At 37.4% G+C, this 19,006-nt stretch overlaps 1 protein-coding gene across 2 annotated transcripts in view; it reads left to right on the forward strand.

The window, feature by feature from the left end:
- The window catches only part of NAALADL2 (N-acetylated alpha-linked acidic dipeptidase like 2), a 1,542,421-nt gene that overhangs the window by 178,145 nt on the left and 1,345,270 nt on the right, over positions 1-19,006 (forward strand). The gene's annotated exons all lie outside the window — the stretch shown is intronic.

The raw sequence follows: 19,006 nt of genomic DNA on the forward strand, positions 1-19,006 counted from the left end.
AAATAAAGTAAAATAAAGTAAAGTTATTAAAATAAACAATAATTATTAAAAAAAATTTTTTTTAAAGTAATAAAAATAAAAAAGAAAGAAAGAAAGAAGAGAGCAACCAAACCAAAAAACAAATCCACCAATGATAACAGGTACTAAAAACTATACTAAAAATAAAAAATAAAAAAATAAACAGGCAGACAGAACCCTAGGACTAATGGTAAAAGCAAAGCTATACAGAGAGAATTACACACAGAAGCATACACATACACACTCAGAAAAAGGGAAGAAGGGAAAAATATATATATATCATTGCTCCCAAAGTCCACCTCCTCAATTTGGGATGATTCGTTGTCTATTCAGGTATTCCACAGGTGCAGGGTACATCAAGTTGAGTGTGGAGTTTTAATCCACTGCTCCTGAGGCTGCTGGGAGAGATTTCCCTTTCTCTTCCTTGTTCACACAGCTCCTGGGGTTCAGCTTTGGATTTGGACCCGCCTCTGTGTGTAGGTCACCTGAGGGCATCTGTTCTTCGCTCAGACAGGACGGGGTTAAAGGAGCAGCTGACTGGGGGCTCTGGCTCACTCAGGCCAGGGGGAGGGAGGGGTACAGATGTGGGGCGAGCCTGCGGCAGCAGAGCCTGGCATGACGTTGCACCAGCCTGAGGCATGCCGTGTGTTCTCCCGGGGAAGTTGTCCCTGGATCACGGGACCCTGGCAGTGGTGGGCTGAACAGTCTCCCAGGAGGGGAGGTGTGGAGAGTGACCTGTGCTTGCACACAGGCTTCTTGGTGGCTGTAGCAGCATCCTTAGTGTCTCATGCCCATCTCTGGGGTCCACGCTGCTAGCCGCGGCTCGCGCCCGTCTCTGGAGCTCCTTTAAGCAGCGCTCTTAATCCCCTCTCCTCGTGCACCAGGAAACACAGAGGCAAGAAAAAGTCTCTTGCCTCTTCGGCAGCTCCAGTCTTTTTCCCAAACTCCCTCCCGGCTAGCTGTGGCACACTAGCCCCTTCAGGCTGTGTTCTCGCAGCCAACCCCAGTCCTCTCCCTGGGATCCGACCGAAGGCCGAGCCTCAGCTCCCAGCCCCGCCCGCCCCAGCGGGTGAGCAGATAAACCTCTCCGGCTGGTGAGTGCTGGTCGGTACCGATCCTCTGTGCAGGAATCTCTCTGCTTTGACCTCCGCACCCCTGTGGTTGCACTCTCCTCCATGGCTCTGAAGCTTCCCCCCTCCGCCACCCGCAGTCTCCGCCCACGAAGGGTCTTCTTAGTGTGTGGAAACCTTTCCTCCTTCACAGCGCCCTCCCACTGGTGCAGGTCCTGTCCCTATTCTTTTGTCTCTGTTTTTGCTTTTTTCTTTTGCTCTACCTAGGTATGTGGGGAGTTTCTTGCCTTTTGGGAGGTCTGAGGTCTACTGCCAGCGTTCAGTTCATGTTCTGTAGGAATTGTTCCACATGTAGATGTATTTCTGATGTATTTGTGGGGAGGAAGGTGATCTCCACGTCTTACTCTTCCGCCATCTTGAAGCTCCTCTCTCTATATCTTCTTGACATCTCTTTCCTCCTCTTTCTGAAATGTGCTTAAGTACTGAGCATTTTCTATGAGATAGATATTGTGCTAGGTAGGCATTGTTGAGTCACAGTCTCTCTCCCTGTAGGAGTTTATTGTCTAGGGATAGAGAAGTATATAAACTGAGTTCTTCAAAGAAGGTTGACTGAACAAGAAAGTTTTGAGCTGAGTTTTGAATAAGTGAGGATTTTCCAGGCATAGAGAAGGGTGGAAGATATTGTATGTGAAAGGCACAGAGGATTGAAGAGTTACAGCCTTATTGGCTCAAAAGTCATTTGAACTGGGTAGATCATAGGGTACTGGAACCTGGGTAGGTGAAGCTTTAGCTGGCAGACTAAAGCCACAAGGAGCTATTGATGAATTGCAAATAGGTGAGTGACACAGTCAGATTGGCATTTTAGACAAATCTAATGGTAGAGGGAAGGGTGAATGGGAAGATGGCAAAACTAGAATTGAGAGATCTGTAAGGATGTGAAGAGTTAAGCCAAGAAATGATGGAGACTTGGAAGTAAGAAGTTGTAGCAGACCTGGAAAACAAGGGATACTTGACAGGTAAGTCAGCACGATTTCTTCACTGATTGAATGCGGGGGTGAAAGAGAGAAGGTGGAACATAGAATTACTCCCAGGTTTTGGTTTAAATCACTGTGTGGACCATTATGCCAATCAACTTAGAAAGGGAGGGAAAACACAGAACTGGATTTGAGGATAACATGATGAGTTTGACTTGTGGGGTGATGAAATGGGAATGGCAAGTAGTTTGTTGCATACATTTTTGTGTAGCTCAAGAGGGAACTGGACCGCAGATTTAGATTTGGTAGTCATCCATATATATATAGATGATATTTGAAGTAATTGGTATTGACCAGACTGTCCAGGAAGCATGAGGTTAGACCCCTGTATCTCTACCACTGCCACACCACATTCAATGGATGAATTATTTCAGCTCTTGAAAAGAAGCAGCAAACTTTCTCAGGAAGCTGACTATGAGGGAGATGGGAAGAAGATTTAAATAGAATGCTGTCATGGAAGCCAAAAATCCAAATAATTTAAAAAAGCAGTCTTCAAATAGGTTAAATGAGAGTGATGTCAGGTAGGACTTGGTCATTACACATATTTTGAGTATATCTTTTATCTCAGATGTCAGGGACCTAAATTTGAAATGATGTACTCTGTGACCTCATTGTTTACAGTCTAGTGGGGAGAGAAGTGCAAATGGTTCAATAACATATTTATTTTAACAAAGGGAAATTATATACAAAGTGTGAAACAAAATCTGGGTAGGGTCAGGGAAGATTTTAGAGGGAAGATATATTTTGAGATAAAACTGGAAAGACAAACAGTTTTCTAGTACCAGAGAAGCAGATGGGATAATAGGTAAAAAAAAAAAAAAAAAAAATCATGCATGCATGCAACATGTCATTTTCTAAAACACTGCAAGTAATACTGCATGACTAGAATCCAGATTCTTGGTAGTGGGCATGAAGATAATTGGAAGAGAAAAGGATCAGAGTGAGAGGAGAATTGACATTTAGGACAGTAGATTTGATTTTGTCATCAGTAAGAAGCCTTGAAAAATTCTGAGCCATGGTGTGTTACCATTAGTACTATCCAACAAATATTTACAGATATAACTCTCCTTCCAAGTACGTGATAGTATTGCAATTCCCACACCTTCATGGTTGGGTGGAGCCAAGTGACTAGTACTGGCCAATGAATTGTAATGTGTTTCACCTCTGTACTTGAGCCTTAAACACTGAGGCAAAATTCTGTAGAACTCTCTGTTGCCTCTGGCACAGTATTGTGGGTACCCCATTGCTTGGTTCCCTGAGTTACTACTATGAGCAGAGCCTCCTCCTGACCCACAGTGGACACATGGTGCAAGCCACAAATCTCCATTGCATTAAGCTATGGTGATTTGGAAGTTGTTTGTTTCTGTAGCATAATTAAGTCTGTTATGACTGAAAGAGATGGATGTTAAAGATGATAAAAAGGTAGAATCTATAGGATATTGTAATTTACTAAAAGTACCAGGTAAGAAGAAGAAAGAGAAATCTAGGCTAATGAGTTGTATAAAAGATTATCCATTGGATTTAATAGTTAGGTTGCCATTTGTGATCTTCAAGACAGTCATTTGGGGTATGATGAGGAAGGAAAGAATGTTGATGGACTATACAGTAAATGGGGATAAAGAAGTGGAGACAACTAGTGTTGAAATCAATAGCATGAAAAATAGACTAGCTGACTTTGAATATCTGAACGTGCAAAATATAAATATATTTGCTTCTATTTTAAGAAAATTTTACAAGCTATATTACCAGAGAGTGAAATTAATGTATTATAATACAACAACAACAAAAAACTATGGCTATACTTAATAGTTAGGGTACACAAATAGCTTTGGGAAATGAAGGATTCTCATTGGCTAATAGGAACTACAGCGATTTCTGCTTTCCTTTACAAATTCTATCTTTAGTTTTTATGGCATTTATATGAAGAAATTCACCATTTATTTCCAAGACTTCAGTTTTTGATTGCTTTTCAAAACATTTCTAGCTTGCTAAATTTAATATTTTAAGAAATGAAACAGACAACATCTAGGTTCCATTCAGCTAACAATGCAAATGTAAATCAAACTGCAAGATAGACACATTGTCCATTGCAGTTGTTCTGTAAGGCAAGGAAAGCCACATTTACATCTTTTTTACAGATTGTCACCTGCAAAGGAAACATAATGACTTAATAGAAGGTTATTAAATAGCAAGCAGCTGAGATAACACCAATGCAAAGTGATGGCAAAGACCAGCATAAATCTATAATATGATAAGTGATGGCAATTATATGATTTTTATTCTGAATCATATATAACCTATCAAACTGTACCTGTGTGCGCTTTTAAACATGCTGCTCCATGAATAATTTTTTTCTATTGAGTTCTTTAAATCTTGAATAATCACTGAAGTACCACACCATTCTATTTTTATAGTATGTGTGGAGTCTTGATCCATAAAGACTCTGGAAAGCAATACACCCTTGCAAGGAGGATGAAAGATATTTCAGATAACCAAAAACATAACATGGGATGGTTCAATATGGCTTATTTATTAAATATATAGTGACAGTTGTCAAAATAGCTATTGTGGAATTGTATTAACATAACTATTCAAGGTTAAGCATTTATAGTAAGTGTTTTATTACAGCAAATACTGCACTATACTCCTTAGGGTCAAATCTGCAGGCATTTAATTTCAGCAATTGCCATAATAGAGGCATTATGATAATGTTGCAGCCTCTTGGGCACACAAAGAGTTTGGATGCTATTATATTTTTCCATTTCCTCTCTTTTAAAGCTTTTGTCTGTAATCCACACAGTACTTGGAAAAGCAAGGATTTATATCCTTCCTTATTTGAATATTTGGAACTTGATTTCAAAGGTTGAAATGAACATAATCTAAGAACAAAATAATGGCATATTACAGAAAGGGGAATAATTTTCCATATGTTTTAGATATTCAGACACAAGGGACTCATCTTTATCAAAAAGACCACATCTATTTTTTCTGAGTCCCACCTTTAAAATTATTGAATGGCAAAATGTTTTATATTTCTCATAGGTAAGCTTAAACTCAGTTATTCTGTCACACTATTTTGTTCATTGATTTATTACCATTATTTTAAAAAGCATAATTTAATAAGGTATTATCTTTTATCATATAAGTTAATAGGCATAATTATTGTCAGCAGGATGCTTACAATCTAAGATAAAAAATACAATTCTTAAGAATTTGGTATTGCTTGATAGTCACACATGTAGCTGTGTTAAATCTTTTATTTACCGAAGTTACAGCAAGAGAAACGTGAATCTATTATTTTCTTTGCTTAGACATCTGGAAAACGCACAGTCTTGCCTAACTCTTACAAATTTCTCTGCTCATCCAAAAGGATATTATGATTCCTTTTTTTTTTTAATTGTGAATTTCTAGTATCAGTCTAAGCCAGTAGATATATTATGGGTTTCTAATTTGCATTTATTTGTTTATTTGTTAACTAGTTTGCATTTTAAAAGAGTAATTGGACAAAAGTAGTTGACCTGTATTTTTAGTTACTTTTTAAAAAATTTTTATTTATTTATTTATTTATTTTTGGCTGTGTTGGGTCTTCGTTTCTGTGCGAGGGCTGTCTCTAGTTGTGGCAAGTGGGGGCCACTCTTCATCGCGGTGCGCGGGCCTCTCACTATCGCGGCCTCCTCTAGTTGCAGAGCACAGGCTCCAGACGCGCAGACTCAGTAGTTGTGGCTCACGGGGCTAATTGGTCCGCGGCAAGTGGGATCTTCCCAGGCCAGGGCTCGAACCCGTGTCCCCTGCATTGGCAGGCAGATTCTCCACCACTGCGCCACCAGGGAAGCCCAAGTTACCTTTTTTTTTAATGGCTGGAACATTTAAAGTTTAAAGATATGCTCAAAAGGGATATCAGTTATATTTTTTTCAGAAATTGCGTTGGATCACTCTAGTTTCAGAAAAACAGCGTCAGAATTTTATCTGTTGACCTATTTTTTAAAAAGTTTTCCTTAAATTAAGTATTCTAATCAGTTGATTTTTTAAAAAATGTTTTTCTTAAATTCAGTATTTAGGATTTCTTAAATATTTAGTGGATTGGACTCATGTTTTAAGAAAAAGCATGATAAAGCCAGTAATATATAATTAAAAACAAAGGTGATCAAAGTCTTTATTAGATATCAGTAATATTTTTATTATAGTTGGTGGAAGCAGACATTTTTCTACACCTCTTTGTATTGTTTGATTTTTAAACCATGTGAATAGCTATAAAGCATAAATTATATTATCTGGGATTATTTATGAGAATTGGCAGACCCAGACTGAGAGAGAGAAACAGTTGAGTTCAGATGAGGCCAGTTCTGCATCTCTTCAGATATTCTGGGTTTCACTTTAAAAACATACCAGTCAGTATAACTTGGAAGTGAGAATTTATTCATTCACTAGTTCATCAAGTATTTGAGTGTCTCCTACATTCTAGTCTCTGTTCCAGGTACCAGGAAACCATAATAAACAGGAAAGAGAGCAAGGTCCATACTTTCATGAATCTTTAATCAGATCCTGTTAACCTCAGAGCCTTTTTTTGCTTTAAAAGTAGCAGCCCCGTGCTCGTGGCTCATCTGACTGCATGGGGATGGCTGGTGAATACAGACAAAGTATCTTAGAAGACCGTCTTCAAAAACCCAAAATGAAGTTCACACTTACATGCTGGTGCTTGACCCTCTTCGTCTTTATGAATAAGAAAATGACTGAAACATTCAGCTACAACTGGAAAAATTGTGGTGAAAAGTGCAGACAGATAAATCAGGGTTTAACAAATGATAACCACTTGGGAAGTGACTTAATCATTCTTGTTGAATTTCATATTTCATTAAATATTCTTATACACAATTTCCTGTTAATTGCTTTAAACAAAACCTCCCTTAAGGACTTATTTCAATTAAGTATAAATGTTCCACAAAAATAGTTCTGACAAAGAATCCCCAGGTAGTTCAAATTCTAATATGCGTTGACCGAAGGTAAAGAAAAATAACAATTTTTGTATGTTTTAACATGTTTATTACAACAGATACAATTCACATCTGAATAGCTGTTTCCTCTTTCACCCCCGCCACAACCATGTTCATTGGGCCATTTCCTTATATTTGAGCAATCAATGTACTTTCAGCACACATGCCCAGCAGTACTTTTAAGTCCATTCTTACAGGGTGCAAATGGATTTCAATAATTTATACAAACAAGTGGGTTATGCTCAATCACTGCAATTTTATGCTACTGTACAGAGGAATGAAAAGGTTATAGAAAAGTGCCATAGCAACAGTGCCTTAAGAAAGGAGAAAAAGAGGAGCCTTAAAAAAATGGATAAAATCAGATCAAGGATCATGGGAAATGGGAGATAGTAAACCACAAAAACAACAAAATAGAGAAGTAACAGATAATGATAAGTGATGCCAAGACATTAAAATGGGAGTGATATGATAATCAGCAACTAGGTAGATTCTGTAAATTAAGTCATCACGAAAAGCCCCTCTGAAGAGGTGACACTTATGCTTATATAACACTTACATGAAGGATCAAACTGTATTTTAAAGTCTCTGAGGGTGTTCCCAATAAAAAATACCCCCTTGCTATGGTCTGAATGTTTGTGTTCTCCCCAGATTCACATGCTGGAATCCTAAAACCCAGTGTGATGGTGTTAGGAGGTGGGGCCGTTGGGAGGTGATTAGGTCATGATGTGGAGCCCTTATGAATGGGACTAATGCTTTTATAAAAGAGATCCCACAGAGCTCCCTAGCCCCTTTTGCCAGGCAAGATACAATATGAAGTCTGCATCCTGGGAGAGGGCCCTCACTTTACTATCCAGGCACCTTAATCTTGGACTTCTAGCTTCCAGAACAGTGAGAAATAAATTTTTGTTAGTTATAGTCTACTAAGTTTCTGGTATTTTGTTATAGCAGCCCAAATGGACAAAGGCACCTCTTTTATGCTGGTTTCTGAGCAAATTGAAAAATAAAATAGGATCCCATATGGAAAGAGCACCTTTTTCTCATAGAGGCCAGGTTGGAGGATACAGCTTAGTGTTAGAGTCAAAGTGTGTCAGACTCACAGTCCTAATCTCTGACAGTTTCTTTGGGTAGAAAGGCCTTCCATATACATACAGAGAGAGTCCATGTACAAGTGGGCAGGATCACTGTCTGGGGGAAGAAAGGCAGAATAAAGCAGAGAATGTCCAGCTATTCTTCTGAAATTTAACAATTAGAAAAGAGAAAAAGACTCGAGAGAGACAAAAAAATCATAGCAGTGGAGATCACTTCACCTGTAAAGAAACAGGAATGAGGAAAAAAGCAGTCTCGCCTGCTTCCAACATTACACGAATATCTCTGAGAAGGGTGTAGAGACACAAACTGGGAAATGACATTGGGATGTTCTTGAAATGGAAGGAAGGTCACTAGGAGAAGACCATAGTGCACATGGACAGAATAAAACCAGATGAGGTTGGAAAGTTTGGCAGCAGCAAGATCATGTAAAGCTTTGTAGGCCAGACTTGCGAATTTGGATTTTTATTTTAAGTGAAACTGGGAATCACAGGAGGGTTTCAAATAGGCAAGTGATATGTTCTGATTTAAATTCTTAAAAGATCTCCCTAGTTGCTATTTCAAGAATATATTATTGGACGGGGGGGGGGAGTGTTAAGACAGGAGACAATTGCAGAAATCTAGTTTAGCGGTGTAGTGGTTTGGGAAAGAGTGATAAGAGTGGAGAGGTAGAAAAGTAGATGGATTCTGGATTAGAGTAAATTTGGGAGATGAGGGAAAACGACGAATTAAGTGTAGCGTTAAATTCTTGTTTGGAATAACTGGATTCCACTTGCTGGGAACACGACTTGTGGAGTAATACTTTTGGTTGTGGGGGAAGGGAATCATGTCTTCTAAGTTGAGAAGGCTATTAGATGTACAAATCCAGACGCCATGAACGTAGTTACACATGTGAGCCAGTATTCTCTGGGAGAGGCCAGGGCTGGCGACATAAGACTTAGATATCCTCTGCATATAAATGATATTTAAAGCCATGGGATTGAATAAGATCATTCCCCAAAGAGTTTATAAATTGATAAGCCTTCCGCCTTCGTAATCTCAGAGGAGAGAAACCTGAGAAAGAGCAGCTGGTAAAGTGGTTGGAGAATCAGTTGTGTGGGATTACAGGTATGAAAGAAGGAAACGTTCAAGAAGGAAGCAATCGGCACAATTTTACTTTAACCAGAAAATTATGTGTAAGTGAAACAAAGTAAATGAGCAGACACACACACACACACATACACACACACTAGATCACTGGGAATAGGGTGAAGAACAAATACGAGCAGCAGAGGTAGTGTGTGTTTTAAAGATTTGGTATGTGCTTCAACTTCCTACAAATCTACTCGCAAAATTATTTTTTAATTTTGTTGTTGGTACTTAGAATTTGTTTTTATTTTTATCTTTAGTGGTTTAACAAATGATAGTCAAGTGCCCTAGCTAACTTTAATTGCAGATCTGTGTCTTGCATGATAGTTAAATATCCTGGAGAAGGATATCATAAACTTCTATTTTGTACCATCTCAGATATTTGTTCTTATTGGCTGCTATGCATTTTGTTGGTCCTCTGTGAATTTTCACTAAATCCTAGATACTATGTATGCAAATTAATGCTATATTATTTACCAAGCCAACATGATTTCACTTAGGAGAGTTTTAATTTGATAAATGAGTCTGTGATTATTGACTGGAAATGCACTATCTTGGTCAACTCCAGAAATTCCCTTCTCTTTGTTTTTCAGTTTTGTACTTACACTCCTTTATAAATCCAATATTTCAAATCAGATATAGTGATTTATATTTAATAACCCATTCTTACTATTCATATGTATTTTCTCATTCCAAATGAAGTTACAAAACTTTTTATTAGTTGTATACATAACAATATGAATAATAACACATATTCTGAAATTGGCTGTTAGTTTCATTTACTAATGTTGTGATTCTGATAACTGAAGTATCACAAGTATATTGACAAACTATTCTGTAATACATATACTGCAGAAACTCTCAACCCAATCTGTGCATCAGAATCACTTGTGGAGTTAAAAAAAAAAAATACAGTAGCTTGGGTTGAGAATAACTGCATTAGGCTATATTGTAGGAGTACCTGCTGAGCTCCCTATGTCATAGAAGTCTCCTAAAATATCAATTCCAGTTTTCTGCTAGTGAAAGGCATGGGGCAGAAGCATAAAAACTTTGCACTAGCCTTAAAAAGGAAAACAGACATCAGTAACGTGACCTCAAATGGGTGAGAGCAAGAGAAAAATGTTGATGGGTTAGAACAATATTGTTCTTCTATCCTGTGAGATGTCAAGGTTCAGAAGGATCATTGACCAGATTCGGTGTCAATTTAGAGACATCTAAAGATGTGGTGCCATGGCTATCAGAATCTGTACCTTGGATCTGTGTTAGTAGTTCTCAGTCATAAGACCTCTTAGTGTTTTGTCTCTACTTCATTCTGCAATCAAAAGACATTTTGTTTTTCACTTAAAAAAGAATGATACAATAATTCACATTTATTGTACAAAAATGATATTATTAATAATCTGGCAACCAGAAATAACAACTTTCATATTATTATCATGTTGAATAGCCTTTCAGACTTTTCTCTATAGGCAGTAGAATACTGTATGAGGGAAGTATATTTTCTAGTTACAAACACAGACTCTGGAGTCTGATTGACTATCTTCAAATCCTTGCCTTGTCATTTACTAGCTTTGACTTTTGGCAAGTTACTTACTTTCCTTATTGTTCTGTATTAATATATGTAAGGTACTCAGTAGAGTGCCTTGCAGGTAGCAAGCTCTCTGTAGGTGTTAACTATATTATTGTATATGTAAAAAGTATACGATTAACAAACATTGGATAAAGCCACTTTTAGCCATTTTAAAAATGATTGCAAATTTCAGTGAATATTTATTTATCTCTAGATTAAGCAGTGATTTAATTAGCACCACCTATGTGCCACGCACTATACATCTAAATTAACTTCTTTAATAGTATTCTATTGTATAGATTGCACTGAATTTTATTCAATCAACTCCCTAGCGGTAGACATTAGAAATTTTTTCAATTTTTAAAAATATTATAAATAAGACCATAGTCCTAGTAGCTAATTATGTGCACACTTACATGATGCCTTTCTGGAAATATCTGGGTCAAAGGATATGCAGATTTCAAAGGCTTTTGTTATTTACTGACAAATTACTATTCAGGGAGATTGTGCCATTTATGGTCACACCATAATAATTGAGAATTGAAGACAAAAGTCTTGAGCAAATGTAGTTGACTGAGCCATAGGTAGTTTCAGAAGGATAACTTGGGCTTTCAAAACCAAGACGTGGCATTAGAGAGGTAGAAAGAGCCAATGAAAAGCGGTCAACAAATCAAAACACTTTTGAAAAGTATCGTTACTGAATTAATCATTTTGGTAAACTTGCAGCAACTAGAATACCAGATTATTAAATATGAGGACCCAAGATGTTTTTTTTTTAACCCTCCTTGGTACTGCCTGTTAGGGTCTTTTTTTTTTGGTAAGCATTCATCTACATATTTGAAAATGCCACAAATGAAAAATCCTGTTATTTCTTTCACTTAGAGGTCATGGCGTTATTTGCGTCAAGGGGTCAAAACATCTTGTTATTTTGGGTTGGTGATAGATATTCCCACTATGCCCAAGAGAGTAGCATTTAGAAAAACATAAAGAGGTAAAGCAAAATTCTTTTCTTGGAAACCAGGCTTATTTTCTAAATCTCCCTACTGTCTACAAGAGTGATCCTATCTGCCTCTCCCTTTTGTGGTACTTCTTAATTGATTAACCAAAACCGTAGTTTTGTTTTCCCCCCATGGATATATGCAAATATTTTAAACAGCTGTCTTGAAAAATCAACCTACTTGATCCTTCTTATCTTATGTTGCATATGAAAAGACAATGCAGTTAATTCACTGTTTACTCCAAGTTGTAGTTACAGCTCCACCTTTAAATTTGGTTTTGAAAATAACTTAATATTTATCATCTATTCGATAGATAAGATTTTAAAAGATATTGTATAAGGCTTTTCTTGCTTGGATTTTTAAAAATTGGAACAAAATTACAAATTGGGTATAAATATAAATTATCCAAATGTTTTAAAAGTCATTTTGAAAAGAAAATTAAGTTTTATATTTTATTCATTGTATCCATCTCATCAGTATTAGGTAAACAAAAAAGGAGTTGAGGCTTATTGAATGCCAATAAAACTAAACCCACAGTTACATAAGTGAACAGAGCAGTAACTAAATTCCTTTCAGTAGAATAACATAATTATTAAGTTACGAAGTTGTGTGTTTAATCTTCTGGATTCTAATTCCAATACCACTATTTCCTTGGACAAGCTATATAACCTCTCTAAACCTTAGTGCCATCATCAGTAAAATGGGCACAGTAACAGTACTCATCTCATAGTTCTTTTGTTTGTTGTTGTTGGTGGTGGTGTGATGAAGATGAATTGAGATAATGCATGGAAACATTTAGCACTGTTTGATAGGAAATAGGTATTCAGTAAGTGCTAGCTATAGCTATTTCAGTGAAAATCAAGGAAAACATTTAAAAACAGGTTTCCATTAGTATCACATGTTTCCTTTCTCCACAGTTGCTGCTGGTACGGAATCCAGAGAGGTGAACAGATTTCCCCTTCCTAATAATACAACCACAGCAACAGCAGCTGTGACTGACGAGGAAACAGAACTAACATCTCTCCAAGAGGGGACCCTCTGATTCAACAGACATTATTCATTATCTGAAGGCTGTGAAGGATATTGATAGACTAAGAACCTTGGCTCATCCTCTGGGGATAGACAAACTGAAAGATACCCAATAATAATTGTTCTCGTTAATCGTGAGATAGGCAAGTCTCTTTGAGCCTTCCAGTGGTCTTCTGAGAATAGGACCACAAACTATATTCTTTTTCAACCCGGCTCTTTGTGTGTATTTCCGGTCACTAAGAGGGAGAAGGGTGAATCGAGAACTGTGTTTGGATTAGCTGGACAAATAGAAAAGCATAACCCATGACAAATAAAATCACAAAAAACTGCAAAATATTTCTCAACTCATGGTTCTATAGTAGTGTTAGTTTGAGCATTCAGTATAACTGTCTGCTAAAGCATAGTGAGTTCAGAGGACATCTCGATGGTCTCAGGTGAAGTACAACTTCTCACTTGAAGTTGGTGGCACACCGGATGGATGGAACATGGAAATGGAAATTTCCCATCATCTTTATGACAAGGCACCTGGTCCTTGGCTCAGTTAAATGGAAAAAGACAGAGTGCAGATTTCACCTTGCATACCTATAGACCTTTGGAGAATTTTGGTTACTGTCTCAGAATTTGCTGTAATATGACACATTTTATACTTTTTTCCTTCTCTTTCAGAAAGTTCAGTCTTTTAATAGTCATGAGTTTCAAATTCTCATGTAAGAATGAAATGTTAGCACAGGATATACAAACATCTTCAAAGATTACTTTTTTTTAAAATTTAATTTTATTTATTTTTTTATACAGCAGGTTCTTATTAGTTATCCATTTTATACGTATTAGTGTATATAGGTCAATCTCAATCTCCCAATTCATCACACCACCACCATCCCCACCCACCGCTTTCCCCCCCTGGTGTCCATACGTTTGTTCTCTACATCTGCATCTCAATTTCTGCCCTGCAACCCGGTTCATCTGAACCATTTTTCTAGGTTCCACATAAATGTGTTAATATATGATATTTGTTTTTCTCTTTCTGACTTACTTCACTCTGTATGACAGTCTCTAGATTCATCCACGTCTCTACAAATTACCCAATTTTGTTCCTTTTTATGGCTGAGTAATATTCCATTGTATATAGGTACCACTTCTTCTTTATCCATTTGTCTGTTGATGGGCATTTAGGTTGCTTCCATGACCTGGCTATTGTAAATAGTGCGACAATGAACATTGGGGTGCATGTGTCTTTTTGAATTATGGTTTTCTCTGGGTATATGCCCAGTAGTGGGATTGCTGGATCATATGGTAATTCTACTTTTAGTTTTTTAAGGAACCTCCATACTGTTCTCCATAGTGGCTGTATCAATTTACATTCCCACCAACAGTGCAAGAGGGTTCCCTTTTCTCCACACCCTCGCCAGCATTTGTTGTTTGTAGATTTTCTGATGATGCCCATTCTAACCGGTGTGACGTGATACCTCATTGTAGTTTTGATTTGCATTTCTCTAATAATTAGTGATGTTGAGCAGCTTTTCATGTGCTACTTGGCAATCTGTATGTCTTCTTTGGAGAAATGTATATTTGAGTCTTCCACCCATTTTTGGATTGGGTTTTTTTTTTTTTAATTAATATATTTATTTTTGGCTGTGTTGGGTCTTCATTTCTGTGCAAGGGCCTTCTCCAGTTGTGGCGAGCGGGGGCCACTCTTCATCACGGCGCGTGGGCCTCTCACTGTTGCGGCCTCTCGTTGCAGAGCACAGGCTCCAGATGCGCAGGCTCAGTAGTTGTGGCTCACAGGCCCAGTTGCTCCACGGCATGTGGGATCCTCCCAGACCAGGGCTCGAACCCGTGTCCCCTGCATCGGCAGGCAGACTCTCAACCACTGCGCCACCAGGGAAGCCCCTGTTTTTTTAATATTGAGCTGCATGAGCTGTTTATATATTTTGCAGATTAATCCTTTGTCCGTTGATTCATTTGCAAATATTTTCTCCCATTCTGAGGGTTGTCCTTTCGTGTTGTTTAGAGTTTCCTTTGCTGTGCAAAAGCTTTGAAGTTTCATTAGGTCCCATTTGTTTATTTTTGTTTTTATTTCCATTACTCTAGGAGGTGAATCAAAAAAGATCTTGCTGTGATTTACGTCAAAGAGTGTTCTTCCTATGTTTTCCTCTAAGAGTTTTATAGTGTCTGGTCTTACATTTAGGTCTTTAATCCATTTTGAGTTTATTTTTGTCTATGGTGTTAGGGAATGTTCTAATTTCATTCTTCTACATGTAGCTGTCCAGTTTTCCCAGCACGACATATTGAAGAGACTGTCTTTTCTCCACTGTATATCCTTGCCTCCTTTCTCATAGATTAGTTGACCATAGGCGCATGGGTTTATCTCTGGGCTTTCTATCCTGTTGCATTGATCTATATTTCTATTTTTGTGCCAGTACCATACTGTCTTCATTACTGTAGCTTTGTAGTATAGTCTGAAGTCAGGGAGTCTGATTCCTCCAGCTCTGTTTTTTTCCCTCAAGACTGCTTTGGCTGTTCGGGGTCTTTTGTGTCTCCATACAAATTTTAAGATTTTTTGTTCTAGTTCTGTAAAAACTGCCATTGGTAATTTGATAGGGATTGCATTTAATCTGTAGATTGCTTTGGGTAGTATAGTCATTTTCACAACATTGATTGTTCCAGTCCAAGAACATGGTATATCTCTCCATCTGTTGGTATCATGTTTAATTTCTTTCACCAGTGTCTTATAGTTTTCTGCATACAGGTCGTTTACCTCCTTAGGTAGGTTTATTCCTAGGTATTTTATTCTTTATGTTGCAGTGGTAAATGGGAGTGTTTCCTTACTTTCTCTTTCAAATTTTTCATCATTCGTGTATAGGAATGCAAGAGATTTCTGTGCATTAATTTTGTATCCTGCAACTTTACCAGATTCATTGATTAGCTCTAGTAGTTTTCTGGTGGCATCTTTAGGATTCTCTATGTATAGTATCATGTCATCTGCAAACAGTGACAGTTTTATTTCTTCTTTTCCAATTTGGATTCCTTTTATTTCTTTTTATTCTCTGATTGCCGAGGCTAGGACTTCCAAAACTTTGTTGAATAATAGTAGTGAGAGTGGACATCCTTGTCTTGTTCCTGATCTTAGAGGAAATGCTTTCAGTTTTTCACCATTGAGAATGATGTTTGCTGTGGGTTTGTCATATATGGCCTTTATTATGTTGAGGTAGGTTCCCTCTACCTCACTTTCTGGAGAGTTTTTATCATAAATGGGTGTTGAATTTTGTCAAAAGCTTTTTCTGCATCTATTGAGATGATCATATGGTCTGTATTCTTCAGTTTGTTAATATGGTGTACCACATTGATTGATTTGCATATATTGAAGAATCCTTGCATCCCTGGGATAAATCCCACTTGATGATGGTGTATGATCCTTTTAATGTGTTGTTGGATTCTGTTTGCTAATATTTTGTTGAGGATTTTAACATCTATATTCATCAGTGATATTGGTCTGTAATTTTCTTTTTTTGTAGTATCCTTGTCTGGTTTTGGTATCAGGGTGATGGTGGCCTCATAGAATGAGTTTGGCAGTGCTCCTTCCTCTGCAATTGTTTGGAAGAGCTTGAGAAGGATGGGTGTTAGCTCTTCTCTAAATGATTGATAGAATTCACCTGTGAAGCCATCTGGTCCTGGACCTTTGTTTCTTGGAAGATTTTTAATCACAGTTTCAATTTCATTACTTGTGATTGGTCTGTTCATATTTTCTATTTCTTTCTGGTTCAGTCTTGGACGGCTATACCTTTCTAAGAATTTGTCCATTTCTTCCAGGTTGTCCATTTTATTGGCATAGAGTTGCTTGTAATAGACTCTTAGGATGCTTTGTATTTCTGCGGTGTCTGTTGCAAGTTCTCCTTTTTCATTTCTAATTTTATTGATTTGAGTTCTCTCCCCCTTTTTCTTGATGAGTCTGGCTAAAGGGTTATCAATTTTGTTTATATTCTCAAAGAACCAGCTTTTAGTTTTATTGATCTATGCTATTGTTTTCTTCATTTCAATTTCATTTATTTCTGCTCTGATGTTTATGGTTTCTCTCCTTCTGCTAACTTTGGGTTTTGTTTGTTTTTCTTTCTCTAGTTCCTTTAGCTGTAAGGTTAGATTGTTTATTTGAGATTTTTCTTGTTTCTTGAGGTAGGCTTGTATTGCTGTAAACTTCCCTCTTAGAACTGCTTTTGCTGCATTCCATAGGTTTTGGATCGTCGTGTTTTCATTGTCATTTGTCTCTAGGTAATTTTTGAATTCCTCTTTGATTTCTTCAGTGATCTCTTTGTTATTTAGTAACGTATTGTTTAGCCTCCACTTGTTTGTGTTTTTTACATTATTTCCCTATAATTGATTTCTAATCTCATAGCGTTGTGGTCAGAAAAGTTGCTTGATATGATTTCAATTTTCTTAAATTTACTGAGGCTTGATTTGTGACCAAGATGTGATCTATCCTGGCGAATGTTCCATGCACACTTGAGAAGAAAGTGTAATCTGCTGTTTTTGGATGGAGTGTCCTATAAATATCAATTATATCTATCTGGTCTATTGTGTTATTTAAATCTTGTGTTTCCTTATTAAATTTCTGTTTGGATAATCTGTCCATTGGTGTAAGTGAGGTGTTAATGCCCCCACTATTATTGTGTTACTGTCGATTTCCTCTTTTATAGCTATTACCAGTTGCCTTATGTATTGAGGTGCTCCTTTTTTGGGTGCATATATATTTATAATTGTTATATCTTCTTCTTGGATTGATCCCTTGATCATTATGTAGTGTCCTTCCTTGTCTCTTGTAACATTCTTTATTTTAAAGTCTATTTTATCTGATATGAGTATAGCGACTCCAGCTTTCTTTTGATTTCCATTTGCATGGAATATCTTTTTCCATTCCCTCCCTTTCAGTCTGTATGTGTCCCTAGGTCTGAAGTGGGTCTCTTGCAGACAGCATATATATGGGTCTTGTTTCTGTGTCCATTCAGCGAGCCTGTGTCTTTTGGTTGGAGCATTTAATCCTTTCACATTTGAGGTAATTATCGATATGTATATTCCTATGACCATTTTCTTAATTGTTTTGGATTTGGTTTTGCAGGACCTTTTCTTCTCTTGTGTTTCCCACTTAGAGAAGTTCCTTTAGCATTTGTTGTAGATATGGTCTGGTGGTGCTGAAGTCTCTTAGCTTTTGGTTGTCTGTAAAGCTTTTGATTTCTCCATCAAATCTGAATGAGATCCTTGCCAGGTAGAGTAATCTTGGTTGTAGGTTTTTCCCTTTCATCACTTTATATATGTCATGCCACTCCCTTCTGACTTGTAGATTTTCTGCTGAGAAATCAGCTGTTAACCTTATGGGAGTTCCTTGTATGTTATTTGTCGTTTTTCCCTTGCTGCTTTCAATAAGTTTTCTTTGCCTTTAATTTTTGCCCATTTGATTACTATGTGTCTCGGCATGTTTCTCCATGGGTTTATCCTGTATGGGACTCTCTGCGCTTCCTCGACTTGGGTGGCTATATCCTTTCCCACGTTAGGGAAATTTTTGACTATAATTTCTTCAGATATTTTCCTGGGTCCTTTCTCTCTCTCTTCTCCTTCTCGGACCCCTATAATGCGAATGTTGTTGCATTTAATTTTGTCCCAGAGGCCTCTTAGGCTGTCTTCGTTTCTTTGCATTCTTTTTTCTTTATTCTGTTCCACAGCAGTGAATTCCACCATTTTGTCTTCCAGGTCACTTATCTGTTCTTCTGCCTCAGTTACTCTGCTTTTGATTCCTTCTAGTGTATTTTTCTTTTCAGGTATTTTATTGTTCATCTCTGTATTTTTGTTCTTTAATTCTTCTAGGTCTTTGTTAAACATTTCTTGCATCTTCTCGATCTTTGCCTCCATTCTTTTTCTGAGGTCCTGGATCATCTTCACTATCATGATTCTGAATTCTTTTTCTGGAAGGTTGCCTATCTCCACTTCATTTAGTTGTTTTTCCGGGGTTTTATCTTGTTCCTTCATCTGGTACATAGCCCTCTGCCTTTTCATCTTTCCTACCTTTCTGTGAATGTCGTTTTTGTTCCACAGG

The sequence above is a fragment of the Balaenoptera musculus genome, chromosome 4 (assembly GCF_009873245.2).
Source record: "Balaenoptera musculus isolate JJ_BM4_2016_0621 chromosome 4, mBalMus1.pri.v3, whole genome shotgun sequence".
Classification (NCBI taxonomy): domain Eukaryota; kingdom Metazoa; phylum Chordata; class Mammalia; order Artiodactyla; family Balaenopteridae; genus Balaenoptera; species Balaenoptera musculus.